Raw genomic sequence first — 11,008 nt, 5'->3', positions numbered from 1 at the left:
TTCTATTTAAAAATATAAATAAATATATTTTAAAATATTTTTAAAAATCATAATATTATACGAAAATTTATTATGACTAAAATATTTTTTTGGACCAATATTTATAACACAACAACCATCAATCAAATATGACCAAACAAAATTATTCTAAAGATAAATAAAATCAAATACTTGAAAGAAAAACTTATTACTATATTTACCACTAATAATCTAAATGTATTATTTTTAGTTGATGGTTATGTGGCATTACAGTCATTAAATACAGCGCAAGCCCGTCTCAGTCTGTCTTTGTCCATCAACAAGGAGGAAGCGCATGTGAACATTTGTGCATTTGTCGGACGTTCAGATCTGGACTCACGATGCTTTCGGTAAAACTTGCCTCTGCTCTGATCCACCTCCACCTTCAACGACTTGGCACCCTCGAAGGTAACCCAATGTGATTCAGCCTCCTTGTGCTCAGATCTATGTGTTTGAATGCAAATTCATGTGTTAGGGTTGTTGTTTGAGTGAATCCCCTTTGGTTAGCATGGGTTCATGGTTCCATTCATCGTGTGGATCTTGGATTCAATGATCCACAGTTCATTTTTTCTGTGAAGCTTTTGTGCATATATGCATATATGTGAATCCGTACTGAGGTTTCTAGGAAGTGATTTCTCCTCTGTTTAGTGGCTTCGAATGGACAGGAATGGATGACAGCATTATAGGATGTGAATGATGAACTTACTCATTTGTTTTCCTGAGTTCTTTGCAGAGTTCCTATAACTTAAAATGTCAGATGTGGTATTTACTCTTTTTTGCTTAAAGGGATGAATAAACAGTCCATTTTCAGTGTTTAGTTGAAAAGTCATGATACTTGGCGTTCCTTGCAAACGTGAGCAACCTGGTGACCAACATGATGGTGTTTTTTTTTTGCGTTGAGTGCAAGTTTATGCTGTACTTATGTTACAGGAAGGAATGCAGGGCCTTATTAAAGGAGCTAAAAATTTTGATGCACCAAAAGGTTTTAGGTTCTCTCAGTGTTCTCACTGGTGGATCAAACAAGCAATGTGTAAATCTGTCTCATAGCAATCCCAAATATTTCGCTTGCCTGTATGCCCACCACCCAGATCCTGTTCTTTTCCCTACATGGCTTATATCAATGTTTTGATGCACTCTTTTGTCTCCCATTCTCCCCAACTGTAGCCTAGATCACTAGATTAAAAAAGAATGTTTGCCTAGACTAGTACAATAAGTTCTATTTATCAATTGTGCATACAGATTCTAAAGCTATTTTGGTTATTTTTACATTGCATAATCCTTACTTGTCCTAAAATTCTATGCAAGTGATAGGCATTTCCATTGTCATGCTAGTTGTATTCTATGATGTACCTTTTATCTTTGAAGCTAGCAGCTCAAACATAAACTAAAATCAAAATTTCTGTTTTATACAGACCAATCCTGCAAGCAATTCTTTGTTCCAAGAAGACATTGAGGCCCTCACAAAGAAGACACAAGATGGTGGGACAAAAGTGGTTGAAGCAAAGGCTGGCAAAGGGCTCTGCAACATTGTCTATGGCATAAGTTTAGAACATATGAATCGTTGTCACTGTCAGCATGTCTATTGGTTACACTATAGAATATCTTGTCTGTTTATTAGCCTTTTAGAATTTTATGATTACTTTCTTCTATGCTTTGTAACTATTCAATCAGTAGATGCTTCTTGCCTTCATTGATTTTTCTATGAAGGACTACTTGTCATTCATTGAATTTTCTATGAGACTATGGTATAAATTAGTTGCTGCATGATTGCCTATTACATGTTCATGCACAGATTGTCTGGTAATGTTAAGCTTATAACTTCCAAGCTAGTTAAATGCATGGGACCAAAATTTACTATATTTACAACTACTGTTTTATGATTGTTCCTGTATTCATTTGATTGTCTCTCTATTGCATCAGTTCCCTGTCAAAACTAGTTGTATAGCTACCAAGTTATGTAACTGTAATAAACATTGTTGGGGCGAAGGCGAAGACGCTACCCTTCGCTTCAGGCCCTCGTCAACTCGCTGCACCAGCGGAGGCAAGATGACCGGCGCGGCCCACCCCTTCGCCCTCTTCACCGCAAGACGAAGGCCTACGACGAAGTCTCTCCATCCCACGTCCTCACTCGACCTGGAGGCCCACGTGGGATTCGGCCCATTGTAACAGGCTCCGCAGGGACAGGCGTGTTACGGGCCTGATTTGTAATAGCTTTCCTATAATGACAGTCTGTAACCCTCCCTTATGGGAATATTCTAGGGATAATCCAGGTGCCTGAGGGCACAAGCGTCTTTACATGGAGACGTTGGGCACTCGGACACCTATAAATATCCCCGTACAGTGCCCTTGAGAGGCTAGATTAATAGAGCAATTGCCATCTCAAGTTAGACCGTGTTTGCATTCTTTCTACTTCCCTGTTGGATCATCTTGCCCTGGAGAGCAAGTTCCAACATTTGACGCCCACCGTTCGTGCTACGAACAAAACACCCGCGATGGCACCCAAGAGAGCTAGCTCGAAGGCAGCCCCATCCGTTGACGAAGCAGCGAAGGCAGCGTTGCTGGCCGAGAAAAAGGGCAAGGCCCTTGCAAACACCACCCACCAAGAAGCCTGCGAAGACGACGCACTCAGCAAGAGATAGCACAACGACCAACCCACTCCCGAAGGCTCCCTCCGCACGTGCAGCTCCGGAGGACAGCCACAAGAACCACCCCCAGGCTTCGCTCCACCAGAAGGCGAGGACGCCACGGAAGACGGCGAAATCATAGGCATCCTAGCCGAGGAACAACTACAGCTGCGGGCCCTGCGCATCAAGAACCGCAACCTCCAGAAACAGAAAGAAATCCTCGAGGCCAAGCGCCAACGTGTCTTTGCGCAGGCCAAGGTGCGCCAGATGATACGAGATGAGGAGCAGAGGGCTCAAGAGCTCGAGCAAGAGATTGCACTCATGCAGCGCGAAGGCCAACATGATCTGCAATACGACCCGCCCCTCCAACAGCGCGCGCCGGTCGGAGACCTCTTCGTCCCTCAGCGCGGACCCTTCGTCCCACACGCCGCAGCATTCCAAGGCATCAACTACCTTGATGAGCGGAGCCCCCTGGCGCCGCAACTGCAAGTGTCACCATGGCCCGCCAACTTCAGGGCAGGGACCTACCCCAAGTACAACGACAGCACCGACCCAGCACATTACATCATGAGCTATCAAGTCGTTGTCGCATCATCCGGAGGGGACGACGCCACAATGGCCAAGTCCTTCATCATCGCCCTCGAAGGTCCGGCCCTGACCTGGTACACCAGGTTGCCCCTGTTGTCCATCGACTCCTGGAGAAGTCTCCGGGACAAATTTCTGCTCAACTTCCAAGGGTACCGCCCAGACACCGATGCCTTGGCCAAACTGTCACTCTGCAAGCAGCTGGAGAAAGAAACCCTGCGGGAGTACTACCGCAAGTTCCTGACTCTCAAGTCACAACTGCCTTCGGTCGACGACCAAATTGCCATTCACTATGCCATAAGTGGCCTTCGGCCTGGCGTCCTTTACAGTCACTGCATCAGAGACCCACCCAAGAACCTCCAAGAGCTCTATCAGCTGTTTGAAAAATATGCCAGATCCGAAGAGCTCCACCAGCGCAAGGTCGAGTCCCAAAGGAAACCCAAAGACCCTCCGCAGTCCAGCCGAACATGGACAAGACCTTCGCAGTCAGACTCCGGTCGGGACAGCCGCAGTCAACAGCAGGTGCATAACATTGCCAACCAGCAACCCGCCGGCGAAGCCCCTCGCCGTCAAGATTATCCCCCCAAGGGCCGCGGCAACGACACTCGTGGTCGGGGCCGAGGACGGGCGCAGCAGCCGCGGAGATTCTACTGCCTGTTTCACGGCGAAGACTGCGCGCACCCAACGAGGGATTGCCCGGAAACGAAGGCCACCAGGGACAGGATGTCTCGGGCACAACCAGCCGACAACCCAAGAGTTGTCGCGCACACATATAAACATCACCTCCCACAACCATACAACCACAACCTCGCTCAACATCCACCTAACCACGTATACCAACACCACTAGGAGGTGCAAGTCGTACCACCCCCACTCCCGCCTCCGCATCCACATCAGCCAAACATCCACCACCGAAATCACCCCAAGCACCAAAACAGGAAGACTTCGCTGATCAGCCGTATCGCGGAGTCATTCACATGATCACTGGGGGGTCCAGTGTCGACTTCGACACGAAGCGGCAGAAGAGGGACCACTACCGAAGCATCAACCACGTCGCCGTCACCGGCCCAGTCGTGCAAACGAAGTGGTCCCATGTGCCGCTGACCTTCGACGCCAGAGATGTCGACCTGCGCAGCGCACACCACATTGACGCCATGGTAATCAACTGCAGTGTGGCAGGCTGGGACCTGCACAAAGTCTTAGTTGACAACGGCAACCAGGCGGACATCATCTTCCTCCACGCCTTCGACCGTATGGGCATCAGCCACAGTTTACTTAAGCCTTCGGACAATCCCCTATATGGCTTCGGCGGCAAGGGCACCTTTCTCGTGAGCAAGATAGAGCTACCCTTGTCCTTCGGTGTAGCACCCAATGCACGAAGTGAGCAGGTCACCTTCGATATCGTCGACATGGTATACCCGTACAACGCCATAATGGGTTGGGGCTCCATCAACAAGTTTGAAGCGGCCATTCACGTACTTTATCTGTGCATGAAAATCCTGGGTCCGCAAGGCGTGATCACAGTCTATGGCAACCAGCAGACTGCGCGCAACATTGAAAGGGACTTCGTTCCAGGGCAACGTAACGTACACTACCTTACGACGCAGCGCGAGGTCCCCGAGGCTACCCGCCCAACCGCCAACGAGCTTGAAAAGGCACAGCTGCAGAGCAACGACGGAACAAAGACGGTCCCCCTTGACCCGGCAATGCCCAAGCAAACGGTCATCATAAGCGAAGACCTGACTTCGCAAGACGAGGAGAGACTCATCTCCTGTCTTTCTAGAAATAAGGATGTCTTCGCCTGGTCTGCCCTCGACCTGGTCGGAGTCAGTCGCACTATCATCGAACACAGTCTGGGCATCGACCCTTCGGTGCGGCCGAAGAAGCAGAGGCTGTGCAAAATGTCTGATGAAAAAACAGAAGCCGCCAAAGCCGAGGTACACCGCCTGCTCAAGGACAATTTCATCGAACCAGTCGCCTACCCTACGTGGCTCGCTAACGTAGTCATGGTGCAAAAGAAAAGCGGCAAGTGGCGGATGTGCATCGATTTCACAAGCCTCAATAAAGCCTGCCCCAAGGATAATTTCCCGCTGCCACGGATCGACAAGATAGTCGATAGTGCAACCGGATGCGAGGTCATGTCGCTCCTCGACTGCTTCTCCGGCTACCACCAAATATACATGGAGGAGAAAGACAAGGCCAGTACCAGTTTCATCACACCCTTCGGCACATATTGCTTCGTCAGAATGCCGGAGGGACTAAAGAACGTTGGGTCCACCTTCTCTCGCCTCACCATGACGGTGCTCGAGAGCCAAGTAGGCCGGAACATTTTCACGTATGTGGACGACATCGTCGTCGCCAGCAAAAACAAAGAGGATCATCTGGCCAACCTCGCAGAAACATTCATGAACATGCGGGAAGCACAACTTCGCCTAAACCCCGAGAAGTGCGTCTTCGGAGTTCGCCAGGGGAAGATACTGGGCTACCTGGTGTCGCACCGTGGGATTGAGGCCAACCCGACCAAGATCCAGGCTATCATCAACATGACGCCTCCACAGTCAGCCAGAGACGTCCAACGCCTAATAGGCAGATTGGCCGCCCTCAACAGATTCATTTCCAAGTCCACAGAGCGAAGCCTACCTTTTCTCAAGACGCTACGCGGCGCAAAAGACTTTGCATGGGGACCAGAGCAGGCGGCAGCCTTCGCATCACTTAAACAGCACCTGTCAGAGTTGGCAACCCTTACAAGCCCCGACCCCTCGCTACCTCTATTGCTCTACGTTGCAGCTTCGCCACACGCAGTCAGCGCAGCGTTGGTCCAAGAGCAGGACAGAGAGGGCACAACTCGGCAGTGTCCAGTTTATTACGTCTCCGAAGTCCTCACGACTTCCAAATGCAACATGACGGAGTTGGAAAAAATTGCCTACGCAGTCGTCATGGCATCGCGCAAGTTGCGCCACTACTTTGAAGCATTCAAGGTGCAGGTCACCTCGGACAGGGGACTCGGCGAATTATTTAGAAATCCGGAGGCGTCCGTTCGTATTGCCAAATGGGCAGCCGAACTCTCCGAATACCACATCACCTTCGAGCCCAGGACAGCAATCAAGTCTCAAGTCCTCGCAGATTTCATCGTCGACTGGACAGGGTCGGCAAAGCAGCAAGAAGAGCCCTCAGAGAAGGTGTGGACCATCCACTGTGACGGCGCATGGTGCCATGCAGGGGCAGGCGCGGCTGCAATTATCACATCACCCACCGGCGTCAAGCACAGATACGCAGCACGCCTCAACTTCGCTCTGGAAACCGATAGGTGCACAAACAACATAGCAGAGTACGAAGCCGTTCTCCTGGGCCTTCGCAAGCTGAAAGCACTCGGCGTGACCACCTGCATAATCAAGACAGACTCCAAAGTCGTTGCTGGCCAGGTCGAGAAAGACTATTCAGCAAAAGACCCCGCACTTATGCAGTATCTTACGCCCATTCGCAGTCTTGAGAAACAATTCAAGGGTTTCACGCTGCAGCATGTGGACTGCGCAAGGAACGAAGAGGCCGACGAGTTAGCCAAAGCCGCAGCCAGATGCGAAGCCCTACCCTCCGACGTGTTCTACCACGTCATCGGCACACCAACCATCCGCAATCCAGAGGGTCTGCAAATAACCACCGACGCTGAGGTCCATCGCATCGTCAACCTCATCATGACCGAAGACTGGTGCGCCCCAATAACCCTGTTCTTGCAAGGATATTACCATCCAGGTGATGTCAATGAGGCCAAGCGCCTCAAACACCGAAGCCGGGATTTCACACTTATTGAGGGCCATCTATACAAGAAAGGAATCAGTCAACCCATGCTCAAATGTGTCACAGAGACCGAAGGCCTCCAGATCCTGCGCGAAGTCCACATCGGAACTTGCGGCTCTCACTCGGGGCCTAGGGCCCTCGCTGCCAAGGTGATCCATCAAGGTTTCTACTGGCCCGCTATAATCTACGTCGCGAATCGAGTCATGAGGTCGTGCGAAGCCTGCCAGAAGTTTTCCCCCCGTTCGGGCAACCCTTCGCAATTCACAAAGCTGATCGCCCACACATGGCCACTTCAGCGCTGGGGGATAGACATTGTCGGGCCACTACCCACGGCCCAGGGAAACCTCAAGTTCACCTTCGTTGCCGTCGAGTATTTTACCAAGTGGACTGAGGCAAGGGCAGTGTCCACAATAACGTCGAAGACTGCCTAGAAATTCTTCTAGCAAAACATTGTTTGCCGATTCGGAGTCCCGTCTGAGCTCACAGTCGACAATGGCAAACAGTTTGACAGCCAGGACTTCAGGGACTTCTGCTTCTCCATTGGCACCAAGGTTGCCTTCGCCTTATTATATCACCCACAATCTAATGGCGTCGTAGAGTGCACCAACGGCAAGTTTTTCACCGCCATCAAGAAAATGCTTCTCGACGACAAGAAGGGTAGATGGGCCGACCTGCTACCTGAAGCAGTCTGGGCGCTGAACACGACCGAGTGCCGGGCGACTGGATTCACTCCCTTTCGCTTGCTATACGAATCAGAGGCCATGACCCCGCAGGAAATAAAACATGGGTCACCTCGGACAAGCGCTTCAGCCGTCCCCGACGTAGACAAACCAACCTCCAAATACCTCCTCGACAGAGACCATGTCTTCGCCCTGCAGGCCCTCAACAAATACCAAGCTCAAACAAAGGCCTGGCGCGACCACGCAGTCGTCCCAAGAGAACTCGACGAAGGGGACCTCGTACTCGTCCGAACAACCCGGACAGAGTCACGGGGCAAGCTAGAGCCAAAGTGGGAGAGCCCATTCATCATCAAGACGAAGGCGTCCCCCAGCGCGTACAGGCTAACAATGCCATCTGGCGAGGACCTAGAGCATTTCTGGAATATCGATAATCTCCGCAAATTTTTTGTTTGAATCCTCAGGGCCAACACGCCCTTGTAATTCACCAAATAGTAACATTCTGGTACGCACTCTTTTCCTCCCAGGGGGTGAGGTTTTTAATGAGGCGGAGCCATGTAATATACTTGCAAAAATCCCCCACAATAACTAAGACACAATATGTCAAAAAAGACCGCACCGACGGTCTTCGGCATTCGACCACACCGAAGTCACCGCGAGGGGCAGCGCTGACTACCCTCGCGTGCAACACTCTACGCAAAATTTGCCTAAGGGTGCAGCCGGAACAGCACAATAAGTGCGCAAAACCGAAGTCTTTTCCAAAAGACTCTCCGTGCAAAAGTCGCCTAAGGGTGCAGCCGGAACAGCACAACAAGTGCACAAAATCGAAGTCTTTTCCAAAAGACTCTCCGTGCAAAAGTCGCCTAAGGGTGCAGCCGGCACAGCACAACAAGTGCACAAAATCGAAGTCTTTTCCAAAAGACTCTCCGCGCAAAAGTCGCCTAAGGGTGCAGCTGGAACAGCACAACAAGTTCGATAATCAAAGTCTTTGTAAAAGACTCTCCGTGCAAAAGTCGCCTAAGGGTGCAGCCGGAATAATAAGTGCGCAAAATCGAAGTCTTTTCCAAAAAAGACTCCGTACAAGAGTCGCCTCAGGGTGCAGCCGGAACAACACAATAAGTACGTAAAGGTCGAAGTCTTTCACCAAAGACTCCGTGCAGAAGTCGCCTACGGGTGCGGCCGGATCAACGAAGGCGCGAAGCCTTGTCATACAAATTTTGGTTACATACACACAGCCAGGGCATCATATATTACATTGGCTCAACATCATCCTCAATTCCTCACCCTCAAAAAGATTTCGCAGCTCTCCTTCACCTACACTCACCCCAATCGGCAAGGACAACAATTCTCGTTTACCAGTCCTGTCCACGCGATGACGACCACTCTCCATCTCGCTACGATGACGTCTACCACTTTGCGACAATCCACTCACTCTCCGTTTCGCCACCGCCCTTCGCCGCCTATACCCAGTACTCGCACCCGGGAGCCCCTCGGAACCCTCCACGCGTGGCAAAGGCTTCGCTGCAGCCACATCTAACGCTGCAAAATAATCCAAGTCCTCATCTGAAGACTCCTCCGTCCATGCAATCGAACTCCCAGAATCATTAGACTCAAAACACTTAGACACAGAGCCAAACGAATCATCATCGGCAGCCACGGTCGAAGCCACCACAAAAATAGCATTGTCAGTAGCGGTTGCGTGCGCAGGCCCAAACCTCAGAACCTGCGCAGCAACCGAGGTTCAGTATCACATAGACAAAATTTACAATCTCCTCAACACCTATTTAGCCACCTGCGAAGGCCTGACCGCGGCTGTGGGGTCTTCGGCTGATGGCTCGGCCACCACCTTCAAGGCGTCTTTGCCCGTCGGCGCAGGGGTTGGTGCGGGGTCTTCGCCGGATACAGTCGGCGCGGGGGTCACCGAGGGGCCCTCGCCAGCATCAGATGGCGGCACCGGATCGACCTCCGCGGCCTCGGGCAAAGTGCCGTCCAGACCACCAAGGTCCTCGACGTCCTCGGCATGCGCCATCTGCAGCATCAGCACACTCATTCAGCAAAACCACACATACCCACACATATAACCACACAAAAAATAGCCTTTACCTGATCTATTGCCCGGTCGGACCGCTCCCTGACCGCCTCTCGGCCGTGTGGGCCCCACATCCTATCGAAGAGCGCCCCCGCCGACTGCTTCAGCACAGGGTCTTCGACCTTGAAAATTTCACGTTCAAAGTTTTCGTTTGCTTGGTCGAAGACCTCGTAATGCCTGCACCCCTCGCGGGACAAAGCGTTCATGGCCCCCTCGCAGGTGACGAGGGAGGCGAAGGACATGAAACCCGTCACAATGGTCGGGAGCACCCCCAGCTCCTCCTGCAACCATTCAAGAAAGCGAAGGCCCGCTTCTTGGCCGGGCACTTCGGAGTCAGCGGTCCGCGCACCCAACTCCCGATACGCGTCCACGAACTGCGCATGCGTTCGCTCGACCTCTGCGTGCGACGAGGCCTCAGCCTTGTCCACTCAGTTGCGCAGGGCATTGAGCCTCACCTCCAGCTCCTCGGCACGCTGGCAGGCGAGACTGCCCTCCACCCGCGCCACTTTGGCTTTGGCTTGCGCAGCCTGCGCATCAGCGATGGCCTTGTTCGTCTCCCTCCTCTCCTCCACCAGCTGGCGCCGGAGATCCGTCCTCTCGGCCTCCATGGCGGCCACCTTCTCCGACAACCTGTGGCTTTTGCATTACGCAGCCGACTTCTCCCGCACAACATCCGCATGCTGCGCCCAGAGACTCTCGACCTCGGCAGCAAAGTCCGCAGTCAAGGCACCCGACACGACGTGGTCGGCGAAGTCGGCCGCCTGACACATAAACCCATGAGACTCGAACCCTCATAAGAACAACAACCATCGAAGTCCAGCACAACTTACTTGCTTCAGCTGCTGTGACACTTTCCTCAGTTGCTGAGACATGGAGCCCACCACGTCCTTAGCGGCAGCGGCCGACAATCTTGCCACTCGCGCAGAAGGTGGCCCACGAGTCCCGCGTGGCACCCTTCGCCTCAAGCACCACCGTTGGCGAAGTGGTTGCCACCGAAGGCGGGACAACAACCAGTTGCCCCCCATTCGACCTGCACCATGATACTGGTTAAAGACCTAGTCTTCAAAAAAAACTTACCAACAAAATAATCAGCGACACTAATGTCCGTGTCAAAGTCGGCAACACGTGCCACAGCCCCGTCCGTTCGCGCCGGCGAAGGAAGCCTTCGTCCTTTCACGGGCTCGCTCGAGGGTGGCTTGCTCGAACCAGAAGCGGCAGCC

At 52.0% G+C, this 11,008-nt stretch overlaps 1 long non-coding RNA gene across 1 annotated transcript; it reads left to right on the top strand.

The window, feature by feature from the left end:
• The first annotated feature begins 247 nt into the window (after nt 1-247).
• Nucleotides 248-1,809, top strand: LOC103627049 (uncharacterized). Its single transcript, XR_553340.2, has 2 exons — nt 248-426; nt 1,431-1,809. It is a non-coding gene; the product is annotated as an uncharacterized lncRNA (long non-coding RNA).
• Nucleotides 1,810-11,008: the final 9,199 nt, after the last annotated feature.

This window comes from Zea mays, chromosome 5, assembly GCF_902167145.1.
Source record: "Zea mays cultivar B73 chromosome 5, Zm-B73-REFERENCE-NAM-5.0, whole genome shotgun sequence".
In the NCBI taxonomy this organism is placed as follows: domain Eukaryota; kingdom Viridiplantae; phylum Streptophyta; class Magnoliopsida; order Poales; family Poaceae; genus Zea; species Zea mays.
The sequence above is the reverse complement of the archived record's forward strand: the minus strand, read 5'-3'. Positions and strand labels throughout refer to the sequence as shown.